Source organism: Pogoniulus pusillus, chromosome 16 (assembly GCF_015220805.1).
Source record: "Pogoniulus pusillus isolate bPogPus1 chromosome 16, bPogPus1.pri, whole genome shotgun sequence".
Lineage (NCBI taxonomy): Eukaryota > Metazoa > Chordata > Aves > Piciformes > Lybiidae > Pogoniulus > Pogoniulus pusillus.
This window is the reverse complement of record NC_087279.1, coordinates 994,453-1,014,977: the sequence shown is the minus strand read 5'-3', so window position 1 is coordinate 1,014,977 and position 20,525 is coordinate 994,453. Positions and strand designations below refer to the sequence as shown.

General features: G+C 58.6%; 1 long non-coding RNA gene across 1 annotated transcript; it reads right to left on the bottom strand.

Moving 5' to 3' along the window:
* Positions 1-362: 362 nt before the first annotated feature.
* Positions 363-6,237, bottom strand: LOC135182186 (uncharacterized). Its single transcript, XR_010305078.1, has 2 exons — positions 6,048-6,237; positions 363-640 (listed from the first exon to the last, which is right to left on the bottom strand). It is a non-coding gene; the product is annotated as an uncharacterized LOC135182186 (long non-coding RNA).
* Between the last annotated feature and the right edge of the window lie 14,288 nt (positions 6,238-20,525).

The window sequence follows — 20,525 nt, the reverse complement described above, 5'->3', positions numbered from 1 at the left end:
CTCTGTGTGCCAGCACCCAGCTGCTAAAGGGCATCTCAGCCTCCACTCCCCAACCAACCCGAGTGCTCTCCTTACAGGAGAGGGATGTTTTGCAGCTGCTGCAGATGATGTCCTTGAGAGCCTGAATTGCTCTCTGAGGATGCAGGAGGGGAGTGGGAGAACTGAGTGGGCCATCAAGAGCTGGGCTCCTTACCAGCCTGTGACTGCAGCCAGCCCCTGGCTGGTTTGTGCCTCCCCAGCACTGCCCCGAGGAGTGCTTGGTCACCAGAAAGGCTGCTGAGCTTTCCTCTGAGCTAAGGGGCTGGGTGAAGAGATGCAATCTGGCAGTGAAAGTGCAGTACTTGGGTTAGACTCAAGTAGGCTTGAGACACAAAACCGTTTCTGTGGGAGTTCTTGGCTGAGCAGAGGCTGCGAGAAGAGCCCAGCAGCTTGCAGGGTGGAGTGGTGCTGCTGCTTTGTTGGTGTCGTGGATGTGTTGATGGCTTTGAAAGGAAGGGCAGGGCCTGAATTTATGGCTGAGCATAGATTGTGCTTCCATCCAGGGGCAGGGGGAAGGTTTTCCTCTAGCACTGGTCCAGTTTGTGGTGATAGAGCATCCCAGGAGGTCCTGCTGCTCCTTCACGCGAGACGTGAACGAAGCCTGCGATGCAAAGGGCAGTGGATGCAGTGGGTGTGAGGGATGCAGTGGGTGTGAGGGATGCAGTGGGTGTGAGGGCAGCACAGCTTCTGCTGTGGCTTCTGCATTCCTCCAGGGAGCCAGAGCTACCACAAGCCTGCTGTGGTCCCAGGCAGAGCCCCTCCCCTCCTGTCCTGGTGGCTGGAACTAGAGAGAGGCCAGGAGAGACTGAGAAGGTGCTGAGGGGCCTGGAGCAGCTCTGGGAGCAGCACAGGCTGAGAGCCCTGGGGCTGAGAGCCTGCACAAGAGCAGCCCCAGAGGGCAGCTGAGCAATGCTCAGCAAGAGGGAAAGGAGCTGTGGGGGGCAAGAGGCTGGGGCCAGGCTCTGCTCAGTGCTGCCCAGGCACAGCACAAGGGGCACTGGGCACAGGCTGGAGCCCAGGAGGTTCCATCTGAAGAGGAGGAGAAAGTTGTTTGCTGTGAGGGTGCTGGAGGCCTGGAGCAGGCTGCCCAGGGAGGCTGTGGAGTGTCCTGGTGTGGAGAGCTGCCAAGGCCAGCTGGGCACTGTGCTGCTGGGCAGGCTGCTGGGGGTGCCCTGCTCTGGCTGCTCTCCAGAGCTCCCTTCCCACCCCACTGGGATGGATTCATTACTAACAAGCTTTTGTCTGAAGGATGCAGTTAGCCTCAGGTGAATTGCAGCTTCCACCACCGCTGCCTTGGCACCAGCTCCTGTTCACCACCCAGAATAAGGTCGACTTTGAAGCAAGGATTCCAGCAACTCCGGCGTGCTGTGGCACTCCTGTTCCATGCTTTTCCAGCCCAGTGAGCACAGGCTGCAAGCAGGAGGACTGGCACTGGTGGAGCCAGCCAGAGGCGGCGGCGTGCACCCAGGAGCGTCAGCGCTTTGAAGCCGCTCAGAGTGTGCTGAGGTCGAGGCGGTGCCAGCCCTGTCTGTGGGGTAGTGAAGGAGCTGGGGGGTGTGGGGGGGGGGTGCATATGCAGGGAAGATGAAATCGCAGCCTGCATGTCTAGAGAGAGCAGGCAGGCCTGGGTGCCTGGGTGTCATGGTAACGAGGCAAGGCATGAGGTGGAGAAAGAGCTGAGCATCACAGCCTGCACCTTCAGCTGGGATGTGCTGCCTGCAACTTTGCAGCGACCGCACCAAAAACTGGGCTGAGTGCCAGGGGCTCTCAGCACTCACAACAAGAGGACATCCTGGCAGCCAGCCTCTGTAAAGCGAGTTAATGGCCGAGCTTTGTTCGCTAAAGAGGGCAGCTGAAAAATGCATGGGGAGGCTTGCTTGGGACTGCTGATTGCCCACAGCTTCCCGCTGCCGCCATCAAACATCCAAAGGCAGCTTCAAGCAGGGGTGGTAAGTGGTGAGGAGCTACATCTCACCGCACCCCGCATGGCATCCTGCATGGCATCCTGCATGGCATCCTGCTCTCCTGCGGCTGTGCCCCTCCTGGGCTCCTTTTGCGGCTGTGCCCCTCCTGCAACTGTGCCCCTTCTGCGGCTGTGCCCCTCCTGGGCTCCTTTTGCGGCTGTGCCCCTCCTGCAACTGTGCCCTTTCTGCGGCTGTGCCCCTCCTGGGCTCCTTTTGCGGCTGTGCCCCTCCTGCAACTGTGCCCTTTCTGCGGCTGTGCCCCTCCTGGGCTCCTTTTGCGGCTGTGCCCCTCCTGCGGCTGTGCCCCTCCTGGGCTCCTTTTGCGGCTGTGCCCCTCCTGCAACTGTGCCCTTTCTGCGGCTGTGCCCCTCCTGGGCTCCTTTTGCGGCTGTGCCCCTCCTGCGGCTGTGCCCCTCCTGGGCTCCTTCTGCAGGTCAGGTGACAGAAGGAGAGGAAATGGCCTGAAATTGTGCCAGGGAAAGGTTAGGTTGGAGACGAAGAACAATTCCTTTGCTGCAAGAGTGGTCAGGGACTGGCACAGGCTGCCCAGGGGAGGTCTCCATGCATTCAAACAGAAGATGTCCTGTGGCTAAGAGGGAGGAAACCATCAGCTGGGACACTGGATGTTGGGAGAGGGTTCTGGGCAGTGAGGGTGAGGAGGCACTGGCACAGGTTGCCCAGGAAGGCAACCTGGAATTGCAACAACTCCACCTTGGATCCTCTTCCTAGAGTGGCCAAAGGAGAAGGCTGCTGTAGTCCTCCCACGCAAGGCTCTCAGACCGCAGGAGCAGTTTTCCCAGCCTCCCAGGGAACGTTTCCTTATCCCTCTTGGTGGCCAGGCTGCACCCATCACAGGTCCCCGAGGCCAGGCCCCTCTGCTGTTTGCAGTGCGGCTCCCCCAGCCACACACCAGGACATGGCTTTGCAAGGGGGAGCCGGAACAGAAGCAAACTCATTAGTCTCGCAGGTTCGAGGTGCTAAATGCCCTCTGAGCACCCAGTGTAGTCCTTTTGCTGTCGTGGCTGTTGTTGCCGTTCCACCCTCTCCTGTTAGCTCCTATTTAGGTCGCTCCCCCTTGTTCTGCCGTGTGCAGTGGGAGCTGGAGCCAGCACAGCCCTGGCTGTGGAGCTCTCCTCTGCAGGGCCTGATGACACAAGGAAATATTCTTTGCATTAAGCCCAACCAAACCATCCCCGAGGAGGCTGCTCTGTGCCCCAGCCTCTGAGGAATGGACTTGGTTCCAGCAGCACCGTGGGGCCAAGTGACAAATGGTGCAATTGCTTCTGCCTGCACTTGGAATGGTTCCACTAATTAAGCCAATTATTTTGCTATCATGATGTGAAGTTCAGTCTGCCTCTGTGCTTAAAGATAATAGAGGGCTGCAATCTGAGCTCATCTCGGGTTTGAGGCTGGGGAAGGGTCAGGACTGGGCTGGCTACCCAGTGCCAGAGGTTCTCCAGCAGCTCCTCTGCCTTCCCAAAGGGAAGGAGGGAGAGAGACTGATGGGATGGGAGAGCAACTCAAGCAGCTGGGATGGAAAGCAGAAGAATGCCATGGGATGGAGATGCAGAGACACTAAGCAAGAGCCAGCCCAAGCCTTGATGGCAAGGAGGGCACCACTGATGCTGGGGCAGGCACTGGGCAAAGTGGACCAAGGAGGTGTGGAGCAGGAGCTGTGGAGTGGATCTGGGAGCTGGGATTTGCTGTGTTAACATATTTGGTGTGGTCTTGTGAAAAGTGAGGGGAATATGAGAGCAGTTCCTGACACAGCTCTGGGGAGCAGCAGCTGAGGGAGCTGGTGGGGTGCAGCCTGCAGCAGAGGAGGCTGAGGGCAGAGCTCATTGCTGCCTGCAGCTGCCTGAGAGGAGGCTGCAGCCAGGTGAAAATTGGCCTCTTCTCCCAAGGAACAAGTGGCAGGATGAGAGGAAATGGCCTCAAGTTGCCCCAGGGGAATTTAGGTTGGCCATGAGGAACGATTTCTTCCTGAACAGGGTTGTCCAGGCCTGGCCTAGGCTGCTCAGGGCAGTGGTGCAGTCCCCATCCCTGGAGGGGCCTCAAAGCCATGGAGCTGTGGTACTGAGGGCCATGGGTTGGTGGTGCCCTGGGGGTGCTGGGGTGAGGCTTGGACTGGATGATCCTGGAGGTCTTTATGAGCCTTTATGCTTCTATGATTCCTCTGAAGCACCTCCCAGGCTGCACTGACTGCATCCCTTCAGCTCTCCTTGGGCAAGACAAAGGAGGAGCTGGGCAGCAGATGGTGAGCCAGAAAACCTCCAATCCTGCCCCTTCCTGCTGTCCTCAGCTCAGCCTTTGGAGGTTTCACTGAGCACCACTGAGTCACAGGGCCCTCTGGAGACCATAGAAGGGTTTAGGGTGCAAGGGACCCCAAGGCTCAGCCAGTTCCAACCCCCCTGCCACAGGCAGGGACACCTCAAGGCCTCTTCCAGCGTGGTCCTGACCACCTCCAGGGAGGTTGTGGAGCATCTCAGCTAGAGGCAGGAGATAATTCATAGGATCATGGAATCAATAAGGCTGGAAGAGAGCTCCAGGCTCAGCCAGTCCAACCTAGCACCCAGCCCTGCCCAACCAACCAGACCATGGCACTAAGTGCCCCAGCCAGGCTTGGCTGCAACACCTCCAGCCACGGCCACTCCACCACCTCCCTGGGCAGCCCATTCCAGTGCCAATCACTCTCTCTGCCAACAGCTTCCTAACAACATCCAGCCTGAACCTGCCCTGGCACAGCTTGAGGCTGTGTCCCCTTGTTCTGTTGCTGGCTGCCTGGCAGCAGAGCCCAACCCCACCTGGCTACAGCCTCCCTGCAGGTAGCTGCAGGCAGCAATGAGCTCTGTCCTGAGCCTCCTCTGCTGCAGGCTGCACACCCCCAGCTCCCTCAGCCTCTCCTCACAGGGCTGTGCTCCAGGCCCCTCCCCAGCCTTGCTGCCCTTCTCCAAACACCTTCCAGCACCTCAACAGCTCTCTGCAGTGGAGGAGCCCAGAGCTGGACACAGCACTCCAGGTGTGGCCTGAGCAGAGCTGAGTGTTGCTGTTTGCAAGCTGTGCATTAGCATGCAGGGTAGCAACCCCTGAACAACTTAATCCCAGCAACCATCAACCCAAAAAGACTTTGCCATTTCTGGAGCTGAGGAGGACATCTCCTCCCTCTGCAGAAGCAAAGCCTGGGGGAAGCTTCTCATTATGTCCACCATAAGAAAAAAGAAGAGAGTTTACCAACCAGGAGCCAGTTTCTCAGTGCCAAACAAACCACTTTGATTCCACAGCTGGAGAGAAGGAGACAGCAATTTGCATCAGGAGGTGGTGCTGAGAGCTGTCCTGGGCTGGGGTTTGCTAGGATCATAGCTGCAGGCTGCTCACATGCAGGGCCAGGAGCTGTGGTGTGGTTACAGGCAGGGAAATGAAGGGACAAAAATAGCTCTCAGCTTCCAGCTCTGCTCTCCACAGGCCCATCTCAAGGACTTCCCAGCCTCCTTGGGTCAGACACAAGAGTCTGGTGGCTGCAAGGCTTTCAAGCTGGGCTGCAGAGAGTAGCTTCCTTCCAGGGAAATCATTTCTGCTCCTCACATCTTCTGCTGGCTTGAGAAGGAAGCCAAAGAGTCCCTGCTGGCATTCCCTGGCTGTGCCACTTCACCCTCAGAGTCAGGGGAACTGCAGAATGGGTTGGAATGGAGCTAAACAGTGCTCTAGTTCCAACCCCCTGCCATGGGCAAGGACACCTGCTCAAGAGCTCATCCAGCCTGGTCCTGAGCACCTCCAGGGAGGTTGTGGAGCACGGAAGCACCCAATGTGATCAAAGATCAAAGGGTGCTTCTGTGCTCCACAACCTCCCTGGGAAACCTGTGCCAGGGTCTCAGCACCCTCAACCTGTGCCAGGGTCTCAGCACCCTCTCTGCCAACAATTTCCTCTTCCTCTCCCAGCTCACAGCCATTGTCCCTCATTCTGCCACTCCCAGCCCTTGTCAAAAGTCCTTCCCCCCAGCTCTCCTGCAGCTCCTTCAGCTCCTGGCAGGCTGCTCTGAGGCTTACCTGGAGCCTTCTCTTCCCCAGCTTGGCCTCACAGGGCAGATTCTCCATCCCTCTGAGCATCTTCATCTTCACTGCAGTGCACAAAGACATCTGGAAGTGCTGTGAGTGGAAGGGAGCTGCTGGCTGAGTCCTGGTTTGCAGCCACAGCACCCAGGGAGCTGCAGGGAGAGGAGTTTATGGTGGTGTTGGTCTTACCTCGGGCTGTGACTTCTGCTCTCTGTGTTGATGCTTTGCACCTGCAGGTGGCTTAACAAGGGGGAAGGGAGCTGCGAGGTTTGGTAAACAAGCTTCAGGTGCTGGAGGAGGATGATGAGGGGAGTGGAGCACTGCCTGGTGAGCAGAGGCTGAGGGCCCTGGGGCTGCTCAGTCTGGAGATGAGAAGACTGAGAGGGGATTGAATCAATGTCTGTAACTAGCTGAGGGCTGGGGGTCAGGAGGGGACAGGCTCTGCTCACTGCTCCCTGGGATAGGACAAGCAGCAATGGATGGAAGCTGCAGCACAGGAGGTTCCAGCTCAGCACAAGGGCAACTTCTTGCCTGGAAGGGTCCCAGAGCCTGGCACAGGCTGCCCAGAGTGGTTGTGGAGTCTCCTTCTGTGGAGCCTTCCCAGGCCTGTCTGGATGTGCTCCTGTGTGCCCTGAGCTGGACTGTGTGGTGCTGCTCTGGCAGGGGGTTGGGCTGGATGAGCTCTTTGGGTCCCTTCCAGCCCCCTAGCACTCTGTGAACCTGTCAACAGGACCATTTAGACCCCAGGGCCCTCAGCTGCTCCCCAAAACCTGTCCTGCAGACCCCAGCCCAGCTCCATGGGCTTGTTGCAGGGCTCTGCAGCCAGCTGCCGTCCCCAGGAGCGCAGGAGAGCTCTCTCTGCTAGACAACATCAGCTCTGTCCTGCTCAGAAGCAAGACAGCAGAGCAAAGCAGGAGCAGAGCTGCTCTAGAGCTGCTCTGACAGCAAATCCCAGCGTGCCAGGCTCTCCTCTCCACCTTCCCCACCAGCATCCTGTCAGCTCTGATCTGCTCTGGCTTCAGCCCTTGTTATTCAGAACCACATCTGATGCTGAAGGAGCATTTGGAGTGATTTGGTTAGAGATACATCAGCCTGCTCCCTGTTTGGTGCCATCAATAACTCCCTGTTAAGCTCTTTATGCTCATTACCGTTGGTGCTTTGCCTTTTTTTCTCTCTCCCCCCCCCCCCCCCCCCCCAAGTTAGTTTCCAGGCAACCAGTAAGAGCTGAATTACATGGAGCTATTAATGCAGGTTTGCTTGCCAGCTCCGGGGTCTGCAGCTGATTTGGGCCTCTGGCAGAGAGGTTCCTCCTGGGAACCCTTTCTTGGGTCAGCTTCCAGTGGGAGCCAGCCCAGAGGCTTCATCTTCAACTGCTGCTGCCTGCACTCGACCTCGGGGTCCTGTTTGGTCTTCAGTCCTTGCTGCTAGGGTTTGGTTCTGATGTGTAATGAAGCAGAAGCTCTGGGAGGAAGGTTTGGTGTCAGCCACCAGTCAAGGGTCAGGGCTGGCATGGCCACAGGCTCACCAGGAGCCCCTCCCAAAGGGGCACTCCCAAAGGGAAGAAGGGAGAGAGGCTGCTGGGGTGGGGAAGGAACTCAGCCAGCTGGGATGGAAAGCAGAACAGTGCCAGGGGATAGAGACACAGACACAAAGCAAGAGCCAACCCCAGCCCAGAAGGCAAGGAGGGCACCACTGGCACCACTGGTGCTGGGGCAGGCACTGGGCAAGGCCCAGCCTGCACTCAGCAGCAGGTGGAAACAGGATTCAGGAGCTGGGTTCTGGCAGGGGGCTCAGGAGCAGAGGGATGGGAGGCAGAAGGGACAGAGTCCTGCTGGGACACAGCCAGGGAAGAAGAGGCTTGGCCCTGGGCATCCCTCAGCTGGCTCCTGAAGATGCCCTCCCTGGGCTGCAATGCCTTGGTGGGCACTTGAGGCTCACCTGTCCTGGCTGCTGCTCCCCACAGGTGCCAGCTCTGCCTTGCTGCCCCCCAAGGGGTGGCACAAGCTGTGGCAGTGCCCTTGGTGTGGCTGGGGGCAAGTGTGGGGCAGAGGCTTTGTGCATGGCAGCCCTTGGCAGGAGCTCTGCCCATCAGCTTCTGCCTGCTGGCAGCAGCCCCTGGCTGTGCCAGCTTCAGCAAGGGCCTCCTGAGCTGGGCAGTGCCAGCACAGAATTCAGAGTCACAGACTGGTTCGGGTTGGAAAGGACCCTGAAGCTGATCCAGTCCCAGCCCCCTGGCACAAGCAGGGACTGCTCCCTCCAGAGCAGGCTGCTGCTCTCAACCAGGAGCTGTTCTCTTCTAGCTCAGAGCAGGACAGCTTTAGGATGGACTTTACAAAGCCAGGGAGGGGGGGGGGGGGGGAAGAGTGATTGAGCTCCTGGGTTGATTTTTTTGATCTATCCTCCTCTAAACCCCAATTATTCATCTCAGCAGTGAGCCAGGGGCTGGGGCTGGCTCCAGGTGCTGCTCTCCAGGGCCTGAAGCAGAGGGGTGGCACACTCCGACCGCGGACAGCAGCCACAGCTTCGTGAGCTCCACCTGGACAGCAGAGTAAAGTCTGCAGTTTGGAGGCAGGGAATGAAATCTCTGCTCCTGCCTCCCGTGAGCAGCCATGAGGACTTGTTCAGCTGAAAAGGCTTTTTCTGCCTCATTGCTCGCTCAGATCTCTTGGAACAATTCTAATTACCAGGCTAAATGTTTCTGGTTCCTTGGGTTTGGGGCTGGGTGTTGTTGGGGGTTTTTTCCCTCCCCCCTTGTAGATTTATCACTTGAATGAAGGCTTTGTTGCCATCCTCGGGGGTGCTGGTGGAGGAGAAGCTGGGCAGGAGCCAGCCACAGGCACTTGCAGCCCAAAAAGCCAGCGGCAGCCTGGGCTGCATCCAAAGCAGCGTGGGCAGAGGTGGAGAGAAGGGATCCTGCCCCTCTGCTCTGCTTTGAGGAGACCTCAGCTGCAGGGCTGGGGCCAGCTCTGGCACCCCCAACACGGGAAGGACCTGGAGCTGATGGAGAGAGTCCAGAGGGGGCCACCAGGATGACCAGAGGCTGGAGCACAAGGAGCTGGGGTTGTTCAGCTTGGAGAAGAGAAGGCTCCAGGTAGACCTAATAGCAGCCTGCCTGTGCCTGAAGGGGCTCCAAGCAGGCTGGGGATAGCAGCTCCCAGGTGCTGGCAGAGTGCTGGCTGAAGAGTGAGTCCCATGGAGGGGTTGTCCAGCCTGCAGGAGAGAGATCCAGGGAGACCTCAGAGCAGCCCAGCAGCTGAAGGGGCTGCAAGCAGGCTGCAGAGGGACTGTTCCCACAGGCCTGCAGGGACAGGACCTGGGCAGTGGTTTGGAACAAAAGCAGAGCAGACTGAGAGTGGATGTGAGGAACAAGCAGGAGGCTGCTGCAGCACTGCAGCAGGTTGCTCAGGGAGGTGTCTGAGGCTCCACACCTGCAGATAGTCAAGGTGAGGCTGGACAGGGCTGTGAGCAACCTGCTCCAGTGGAGATGTCCCTGCTGAGTGCAGGGATTGGGAGTGGATGAGCTTTGGAGGTCCCTCCCAACTCAAACCATTCCATGATCCTCAGTCTGTGGCTGTATGATCAGGTGCAAAGAGGAGCCCCAGCCCATGGCCAGCATGCTGGATCTCATCCTGCTCTGCAGTCTGGGGGGTGGTTCTTTAACCAAGCTGCACATCCATCCCTCAGCAGATTTATGTCCCTCATTAGAGGAGCTGTTATTTGGCAGCTCAGAGAGGGCTGGGGAAAAGACACCTCTCAGCAGCAGGGCACAAATGCCAGCAGCCAGCACCAGCTCCAGAGGAACCATGGAATGCTTTGGCCTGGAGAAGACCTTTAAGAGCACCAGGTCCAGCCAGCAAACCAACCCCACCATGGCCCCAGGTGCCATGGCCACAACATCTCTAGGGATGGGCACTCCACCATCTCCCTGGGCACCCAACCCTTGACCTGGGTTGCAGTTCTTTGCTGCACTCTTGCAGCAAAGAAATGGTCCCAATCATAGGAGATTTCTTCCTCTTGCCACAGGCTGGGGAGGTGTCTCCTGTTGGACACTTGTGGATAGGGATCAGAAATCAGAGTCATGGAATCAGCCAGGCTGGACTGTTTGGGGTTGTCCAGCTCAGGCAGATCAGCTGTAGCTGGAAGAACCTGGTCCCTCTCCAGAACCCAGGCTGCAGAAGGAGTTGATTTTCCTCAGCAGGTCTCCATCAGAAGGTGTTGCTAAATTCTGACTATTAGGGCTGGTTTTCTTGGAGGCCTCCAAGTGCTCTGGTGTGGTGCAGATGAGATGTTTTGCATCTCAGCTAGAGGCAGGAGATAATTCATAGGATCATGGAATCAATAAGGCTGGCAGAGAGCTCCAAGCTCCTCCAGCCCAACCCAGCACCCAGCCCTGCCCAACCAACCAGACCATGGCACTAAGTGCCCCAGCCAGGCTTGGCTGCAACACCTCCAGCCACAGCCACTCCACCACCTCCCTGGGCAGCCCATTCCAGTGCCAATCACTCTCTCTGACAACAACTTCCTAACAACATCCAGCCTAGACCTGCCCTGGCACAGCTTCAGGCTGTGTCCTCTTGTTCTGGTGCTGGCTGCCTGGCAGCAGAGCCCAACCCCACCTGGCTACAGCCTCCCTGCAGGCAGCTGCAGGCAGCAATGAGCTCTGCCCTGAGCCTCCTCTGCTGCAGGCTGCACCCCCCCAGCTCCCTCAGCCTCTCCTCATAGGGCTGTGCTCCAGGCCCCTCCCCAGCCTTGCTGCCCTTCTCCAAACACCTTCCAGCACCTCAACATCTCTCTTGGATTGAGGAGCCCAGAACTGTCCTGCCAGTCCTGCTGGCAGGGAGGCAGCAGCTCCCAGACACGGAGGCACCATACAGCTGGCTGAATGGGGGGCACCCAGTGGCTACCACCAGCCCCACAGAGGGGCTTCTCTTCCTGCTGCTTGGGAGGTGTGGGTGGCTTGAAGCAGCTCTTTGTTTGTTGCTGAGCTCTGCAGAAGGAGCCTCTGTGTATCAGAGCAGCTCCTTAGTCACGGTGATAGGAGGAGGCTGTTTCACAGTTGGTTACTGGAAGGGCTGGGATCAGCACCAGCAGCACCACCCTCATCTAACTTCCCAATCCACCAACTTCCACCACCAACTGTCTGACCTTAAGGAAAGTAACTCATGAATCTGAGCAGCTGTGTTCTCCATCAGCTGGGATTGTGAAGAGAAGGCTCCAGGGAGAGCTCAAAGCAGCCTGCCAGGACCTGAAGGGGCTGCAGGAGAAGCTGGGGAGGGACTTGTGACAAGGGCTGGGAGTGGCAGGCTGAGGGACAATGGCTTTGAGCTGGGAGAGGGGAGACTGAGAGTGGAGAGGAGGAAATTGTTGGCAGTGAGGTGGTGAGACACTGGCACAGAATGAGGATGGTGAGACCCTGGCACAGGTTGAGGGTAGTGAGACACTGGCACAGGTTGCCCAGGGAGGTGTTCCAGGCCAACCTGGATGAGCCCTTGAGCAACCTGAGCTGGATGATCTTGCAGGTCCCTTCCTCACCCTCTCTGGGAGCACGTTAGAGGAGCCAGCAGCAGCACTGCTGATGTCTGCCTGCTCTTTCAGCCCTTCCATGAATATCAAACACCTCAAGGAGGTCATTTTCCTACTTTAATATTTCAGTTTGCTCCTTAAAACATGCAAGATGCTGGCTGTGAGAGGTGGAAATGAAAGCCAGCTGGAGGGAGGGGGACTCTGCATGTGTAACTCAGGAGAGCAGCTCTGGGAGCCCTCAGCACTCATTAGGGGACTGGAGCACTGCCTGGTGAGGGGAGGCTGAGGGCCCTGGGGCTGCTGAGCCTGGAGAAGACTGAGAGGGGATTGAATTAATGTCTGTAACTCGCTGGGGGCTGGGGGTCAGGAGGGGGGACAGGCTCTGCTCACTGCTCCCTGGCACAGCACAAGCAGCAATGGATGGAAGCTGCAGCACAGGAGGTTCCAGCTCAGCACAAGGGCAACTTCTTACCTGGAAGGGTCCCAGAGCCTGGCACAGGCTGCCCAGAGAGGCTGTGGAGTCTCCTGCTCTGGAGCCTTCCCAGGCCTGCCTGGATGTGCTCCTGTGTGCCCTGAGCTGGATTGTGTGGTCCTGCTCTGGCAGGGACCTGTTGGAGCAGGGCCAGAGGAGGCCACAGGAGTGCTGGCAGGGCTGGAAGGGCTCTGCTGTGACCCCAGGCTGGGGGAGTTGGGGGTGAGCAGCCTGGAGGAGAGAAGGCTCCAAGGAGCCCTTCTGGTGACCTTGCAGTGCTCCAAGGGGACAGGCAGAAAGGTGGGGACAGAGCTGTGAGCAGGGCCTGTGGTGACAGGGCAAGGGGGGAAAGGGTTTGGGCTGCAAGAGGGAGCTTGAGAGTGGAGAGAAGGGAGAAATGTTTGGCAGTGAGGGTGGGCAGAGCCTGTGCCAGGCTGCCCAGAGAGGTGGGAGCTGCCCCTTGGCTGGCAGCACTGCAGGTCAGGGTGCCTGGGGCTGTGAGCAGCTGCTCTGGCTGGGGCTGTCCCTGCTGGGGGCAGGGGTTGGGGTGGCTGAGCTTTGGGGGTCCCTTCCCACCCAAACCAGTCTCTCATCCTATGATTCTGTGAGCTGCTCCCAAAGTGCCATTTGCCCACCCATGGCAGGTGCCAGCTCCTCAGAGAAGCGCAGTGCTTGCAGCTGGTGGTGAGCAGAGAGGACAACCTGGGGGGCAGTTTCAGAAGCCCCTGCATGCCCTGATCCCCTGGGTTTGGAGTGGCTCAGTGCCATCAGCTCCACCAGGCTTTGTACCACTCATACAAGCAGAGAATTTGGGCTGGAAAAGCTCTCTAAGATCACCCAGCCCAAGCAGCAACCCAACCCCACCATGGCCACCAAACCATGGCCCCAGGGTTCAGGAACACCTCCAGGCATGGGCACTCCACCTCCTCTCCAGGCAGCCTGTGCCAGTCCCTGACCCCTCTGACAGGACAGAATTGTTACCCTGCCCTGGCACAATCTCAGGCCACTCCCTCTCCTCTATCACCTGCTCTTGGTCTGGAAGCTCTTACAAAATCTCATCTCTACTTTTTTTCCCCTCCTCCCCTCCCCCTTCTGCCAGGTGAATGCTTGAGCATGTCCAGAGAAGGGCAACGAGGCTGGGGAGAGGCCTTGAGCACAGCCCTACGAGGAGAGGCTGAGGGAGCTGGGATTGGTTAGCCTGGAGAAGAGGAGGCTCAGGGCAGACCTTATTGCTGTCTACAACTACCTGAGGGGAGGTTGTGGCCAGGAGGAGGTTGCTCTCTTCTCTCAGGTGGCCAGCACCAGAACGAGAGGACACAGCCTCAGGCTGTGCCAGGGGAGATTTAGGCTGGAGGTGAGGAGAAAGTTCTTCCCTGAGAGAGTCATTGGGCACTGGAATGGGCTGCCCGGGGAGGTGGTGGAGTCGCCGTCCCTGGAGCTGTTCAAGGCAGGACTGGACGTGGCACTTGGTGCCATGGTCTGGCCTTGAGCTCTGTGGCAAAGGGTTGGACTTGATGATCTGTGAGGTCTCTTCCAACCCTGATGATACTGTGAGACTGTGATACTGTGAGACTGTGATGCTGTGATGCTGTGATGCTGTGGTACTGGGATTGCTCTTCTGTGTTCCTCTGGGTTTATTTCCTGCCATCTTCCCTCGGAGGGAGTGAGCACCAAACACCTCCTCCCGCTGCCCCCCGGGGCAGGCAGGGCAGGCGAGCAGCGAGCCCAGCGTGGCAGGGCGGAAGGAGGCTGCACAGAGGACAGGGCTGGATCCAGTCTCCGCTTCAGGTCCGGCTCCGAGCTGTGCTCATCACCCGGCAGCGATGCTGCTGAAGCTGTTTGCTTTCAGAAGCAGGGCTGAGGGCAGGCAGGGATTTGTCATCTGTGGCAGAGCTGGGGAGAGGCAGGGGATGGAACCAGGTGTTTTACACTGTTGCTTCCATATTTAATCAGGGTCATAAATAAGGAATTGATACAAGGGTTGGCACTTTGGCTGCGCTGCTGTGCTGCAGAGCAGGGTCCTGCCAGCGCTGAGGAGGTGACAGTGATGGAGCTAGCAGGGAGCTGTGCTCCAGAAGGACTCTCCTGCAGATCAGGCCTGTGGTTAATGAGCAATACATAGAATCAGCCAGGTTGGAAGAGAGCTCCAAGCTCACCCAGCCCAGCCTAGCACCCAGCCCTGGCCAACCAACCAGACCATGGCACTAAGTGCCCCAGCCAGGCTTGGCTTCAACACCTCCAGGCACAGCCACTCCACCACCTCCCTGGGCAGCCCATTCCAGTGCCAGTCACTCTCTCTGGAAGGCATCTTCCACCTGTCTCCATTTCCAGCCTCTACTCTTCACTGGAGCAAGGTCTAGAAGCCAGGAAATGAGGCAGTGAGTCAGCACAAGAGGGGCATGGACCTGTTGGTGTGGGGCCAGAGGGAGCCATGAAGATGATCAGAAGGAAGGAGAACCTCCCCTGTGAGGACAGGCTGGGAGAGTTGGGGCTGCTCAGCCTGGAGAAGAGAAGGCTCCAGGGAAACCTTCGAGCTGCCTTCCACCAGGTGCAGGGGAGCTGCAGGCAGCTGGGCAGGGACTGCTCAGGAGGGCCTGTGGGGACAGGCCGAGGGCAAGGGTTTGGAACTGGGCAGCAGGAGGAAGCTCTGCACAGTGAGGGTGGGGAGAGACTGGCACAGGCTGCCCACAGTGCTGGTTGAGACCCTGTCCCTGGAGACATTCAGGTTCAGATCTGATGTGACCATGTGCAGCCTGCTCCAGCTGCAGGTGTTCCTGCTGACTGCAGGGGGGCTGGCCAAGAGGACCTCTGAAGGTCCACTCCAATCTGATGCAATTAATTAACTTTGGTTGGGTGGCTCAGGGGATGAGCTCCATCCCAAATCCCAACATTGCCTTTTTGGCACCCAGTTTGGGGCCAATTCACAAGCTCACAGATGTCAGGGGCTGGAAGGCACCCAAAGAGCTCATCCAGTCCAATCCCCTGCCAGAGCAGCACCACACAATCCAGCTCAGGGCACACAGGAACACATCCAGACAGGCCTGCAAAGGCTCCACAGAAGGAGACTCCACAGCCTCTGTGGGCAGCCTGTGCCAGGGCTTTGGGACCCTTCCAGGCAAGAAGTTGCCCTTGTGCTGAGCTGGAACCTGCTGTGCTGCAGCTTCCATCCACTGCTGCTTGTCCTGTCCCAGGCAGCAGTGAGCAGAGCCTGTCCCCCCTCCTGACCCCCAGCCCTCAGATAGTTACAGACATTGATTCAATCCCCTCTCAGTCTTCTCTTCTCCAGACTCAGCAGCCCCAGGTCCCTCAGCCTCTGCTCACCAGGCAGTGCTCCAGTCTCCTCATCATCCTCACAGCCCTCCACTGGACCCTCTCCAGCAGATCCCTGTCCCTCTTAAACTGGGGAGCCCAAAACTAAAGGCAGTGCTCAAGATGAGGTCTCAGCAGGGCAGAGCAGAGGGGCAGGAGAACCTCCCTTGACCTGCTGGACACACTCTGCTTAATGTCCTCCAGGACCCCACTGGCCTTCTTGGCCCCCAGGGCACTCGCCATTGTGACCTTGGGCAAGCTGCTGTGGGTGCCCCTGCCTCAGCAAGGGCTCAAGCTGGTTGGTCTCCAGAGGCCCCTCCCAACTCCCACCATCCTGTGACTCTGTGAAGGTCCTAAGCCAGTGCCTATGCCTCGTCCTGGGGCACCATGGTTTGCAGCCAGTCGACTCTTCAGCTCCTCCAGTAACAGCAGAAGGCATCGATTGGAACTGAGTGGGGATAAAATCCATTTTCTCTCAGGTGTGAAAATATTGATAGGCACAGAGAGCCCTTTCACGTGGCTGCTGGCCCAGTTCAGCTCCTCTTGAAGGGCTTTAACCTGGTTCTGCTTGTACCCAGCTGCAGCATCTGTGCTTTGCGGCTGCGAGGCTGTCCCCGACCCTGCATTGTTTCACTCTGCAGCTCTGCTCCCACTGCTCTGCCAAAGGCTTTCAAATTAATGCTTCAGTCTCCCAAATTAATGAGTTCCTATCGACCTCAGTGGAAGTGGATCAGCCCTGAGACTGTCAGCCCACCTGGCCGTCCTCATGGCTGCTTCATCTGAAAGTAGTTCACCTACTTCTGCTCACAAGCCCAGCACCACCAACCACAGCATCTGAAGCTGTGGCTGCTGCTCCCCACAGGTGCCAGCTCTGCCTTGCTGCCCCTCAAAGGGTGGCACAAGCTGTGGCAGTGCCCTTGCTGTGGTCAGAAGCAAGTGTGTGGCAGAGCCTTGAATGGCCAGCAGCAAGTGTGGGGCAGAGGCTTTGTGCATGGCAGCCCTTGGCAGGAGCTCTGCCCATCAGCTTCTGCCTGCTGGCAGCAGCCCCTGGCTGTGCCAAGCTGCCCTGGACTTCAGCAAGGGCCTCCTGAGCAGAGCCTGAGCTGGGCAGTGCCAGCCCGGCCCAGAGCCAGCTCAGCTCTGGCTCACACCAGCAGCACAACCTAACACTTTCCAAGCACCCAGCACTCACTGACAACCTTTCCCCTTCCCCATCCTGGAGGTTGTGCTGCTGTTGAACACAGACCGCCCAGACCGACGAAAATGCCCCCCGGGGGCCGTGGGTTTGCCCTTGGAAAGCCTTCCCGCGCGGGTTTGTTGTTCGTTTTTAGTAGCCTGGTCAGAAACTGCCCTCGCAGGTGTGTGAGCCGCCGGGACGCGGGGGGGAGCCGGCAGGGTGCGACTGCAGCGCAGCGGCTGCCGCCGTCGGAGCTGCTCCTGCCCTGCCGCCCTGCTCTCACGGCGCGGACCGCTCCCGAAGGCTGCCCTGCTCGGCAGCCGGCGCCGCTGTGCCCCGAGCCGCGGAGGCAGGCGCTGGGCAGCCACCCGTGCCCGCGGCCCCGTCACGCCCCCGCTGCCCAGCCGCGGGTGGCGGCCCCAGCCCTGCGCTCTGCCAGCCCTGCGCTCTGCCAGCTCTGCTGGGCCGCGGAGCAGCTGCCCCTCTCCTCCGGGTGCCAGGAGGCTGCCCCACGGGGCCCCTGCTCCACGTCAGCAGCGGGGTCCGTCCCGTCGGGGGCAGCTGGCGGCGCCGCGGTGCGCTGTCTGACGCGCGGGGAGCCGAGCGCCGCGCCCGGGACTTGGCCTCAGCGCCGCACGGCAGATTGGCCGCGACCGGCAGCCAAGGCTCTGCTGCTCCTCCCGCAGCCTCCTTCCCTTTCCTAGAGCAGCAGGAGCAGCCTGGGCACGGCAGGCAGGGCTCAGGACGGGGCTGGAGATGGAAAAGAACCGCGAGTGGCAGGGGCTGGAGGTGTGCGGGCATCAGGGCAGGAGAAACGCTTCTGGCTGGCAGCTGCAGAGCTCTGCTGGGGGCCCTTCTGCTAAACAGGTAGAGTTGATCGTTCCTAAAGTGGCTTTTGTCTGTACTTGTATGTTCTGTAACCCAATGGTTTGAAGTCAAATATAAACAGAGCAATCTCCTGCTCTTCTTTGTGTTGTAGAAATGGAGATTTAGTGTCCTGGCTGTGAGCCAGGGCAGAGCTGGGTCTGCTCAGGACTGCCACTTGACCAGCTCAGGCTTTGCTGAAGCTCAGGGCAGCTTGGCAGAGCCATGGGGCTGCTGCTAGCAGCCCAGCCCTGGCCCTTGGCATCTCATGAGGGCTACAGCTTTTGTGATAGAATCACAGGCAGGGCTGGGTCGGAAGGGACCTTTTGAAGCTGATCTTGTCTGTCCCACCCGCACCAAGCAGGGGGATCAGTGGAGCAGTGATCAGTGGAGCAGCTGGAGCAGGATGCTCAGAGCCACACCAGGCCTGCCCTCGCTCTAACACCATCTAGGATGCTGCAACTCAGAATTCCCACTGCTGGCTTCACGAGTGGGTGAGCTCAGTTCTGAGTGGCCACGATCCAGGACTTGCGTGGTTACTCCTCGTGGAATCCACTGGGTGCAGCCCCTCTGGTGGGCCAGGAGCTGAGGGTTGGGTTCAGTGGGCTTAGGGGCTGTGGTGGGGTGCAGGTGGAGTTCAGCCAGCACTGTCTCACCTGCAGCTAGTCAGCAACCCAAAATGAGCTGGAATGCTGCTTGAAGGAAAACATGGCAGTGACAGATGCCCAGGCTATTATATTTAGGCTCTTGTCTGAGAGGACCAGATTGCCTGTAGGTAGCTGGCTGCACATGGTGGATGGAGATCAGGCACCATCAAAGGGAGATTACCAACTATTTTAAGAGTCCAGCTTCAAAAGCAGGAGACTGGAAGCTGACAAACAGGGTGGGATCATAGAATCATAGCATGTCCAGTTCAAGGGTGAAGCTCATCACCAGGAGAGGCCACCAAAGCCACCAAATGTGATGGTGGACAAGAAGCTCGAGAGGAGCCAGCAGTGTGCTCTTGGGGCCCAGGGAGCAACCAGAGCCTGGGCTGCAGCAGAAGTGTGGGCAGCAGAGCAAGGGAAGTGATCCTCCCCCTCTGCTCTGCACTGCTGAGACCCCCTGGGGAGTTCTGTGCCCAGTTCTGCAGCCCCTGGGACAGGAGGGCTGTGGAGGTGCTGGAAGGTGTCCAGAGCAGGGCCAGGAGGATGAGCAGAGGGCTGGAGCTGCTCTGCTGTGAGGAGAGGCTGAGGCAGTTGGGGCTGTGCAGGCTGGAGCAGAGGAGGCTCCCAGGTGACCTTCTTGTGGCCTGCCAGCATCTGAAGGGGGCTACAAGAAAGCTGGGGAGGGACTTTTGAGGCTGTGAGGGAGTGGCAGGAGTGGGGGGAATGGAGCAAAGGTGGAGGTGGGGAGAGTGAGGCTGGAGGTGAGGAGGAAGTTGTTGAGCAGGAGAGTGGTGAGAGCCTGGCAGGGGTTGCCCAGGGAGGTGGTTGAGGCCCCATGGCTGGAGGTGTTTGAGGCCAGGCTGGCTGAGGCTGTGGGCAGCCTGCTCTAGGGTAGGGTGTCCCTGGGCATGGCAGGGGCGTTGGGACTGGCTGATCCTTGTGGTCCCTTCCAGCCCTGACTGATTCTGTGATTGCATGACTAAAGCCAAGTTCTTAGTGAGAGGGGACACCTCCCACTAGAACAGGTCACTCAGGGACTCATCCAGCCTGGTCCTGAACACCTCCAGGGAGATTGTGGAGCACAGAAGCACCCAATGTGATCAACCTCCCTGGGCAACCTGTGCCAGGGTCTCACCACCCTCAACCTGTGCCAAGGTCTCACCACCCTCACTGCCAAGAACTTCTTCCTCACATCCACTTTCAATCTCCCTTCTGCCACTTCAAACCCATTCCTCCTCCTCCTGCCATCACCAGACCTTGTCACTAGTCCCTCCCCAGCCCTCCTGCAGCCCTCTTCAGACCCTGCAAGGCCACTCCAAGCTCTCCTCCAAGCCTTCTCCTCTCCAGGCTGCAGAGCCCCAACTCTCAGCCTGTGCTCAGAGCAGAGCTGCTGCAGCCCTCTCAGCATCTTGGTGGCCTCCTCTGCACTGGCTCCAACACTTCCATGTGCTGCTTGTGCTGGGGGCTGCAGAACTGCCCCCAGGATTGCAGGTGGGGTCTGAGGAGAGCAAAGGGGAAGAGATACGTGGAACATGTGGAAGGAGGCTACAGTGAGGTGGGGTTGGGCTCTTCTCCCTAGTAGCAGGTGATAGAAGGAGAGGAAATGTCCTGAAATTGTGCCAGGCAAGGGTTAGGTTGCAGATGAGGAACATTTTTTTTTGCTGCAAGAGTGGTGAGGCACTGGCACAGACTGCCCAGGGAGGTGGTGGAGTGCCCATCCCTGGGGGTGTTCCAGAAAGCTGTGGCCATGGCACTTGGGGCCATGGTTTGGTGGCCACGGTGGGGTTGGGCTGCTGTTTGGAATGGCTGAGCTTGGAGGTGTCTTCCAATCCAAAAGCTCCTGTGGTTCTGTGTAGTCTGCTTTTAAAGGCTGTGGGGGAAAGGAGGATGAGGGAGACAGCAGATGGATCTCCTGGAACCTTGAGAGGATAAACATGTTGAATGTCACAAGAGATTTGCCCAAACCCAACAAGAGGAACCTTCCAAGATCATGAGGCAAGCTCCTGCAAACCACTGAGGTTTATAAGGGGGGGGGGGGGGGGGGGGGGGGTGAGGTTTCTATTTGCATCCTTCCTGTAGCTTCAGCTCTTAAGGCAAACTCAAGTCGTGCTTGCAAACTCTCCTCCTCAGCCACTCCAGGCAGGGTTTTTAGTGGTAATAAATACAGCTGAGACTCTCCACGGGGAGCTTGAAGTGGGCAGGAGGTAAATAAATGCTGAAGAGCTCACACTTCAATTTCTTACTTTCAGGTGTCAAGGGGAGACGGAGCTGAGGTGAGAGGGAAGTGATTCACACAGAATCAGATCAGTCTGGGAACCCCAGACCCCAGCATGGTAGGGTGGGAAGGGAGCTCTGGAGGTTAGACAGTCCAGCCCAGCCCAAGCAGGGCACCTCCAGTAGCTTGCCCAGCAGCACAGTGCCCAGCTGGCCTTGGCAGCTCTCCACACCAGGACACTCCACAGCCTCTCTGGGCAGCCTGC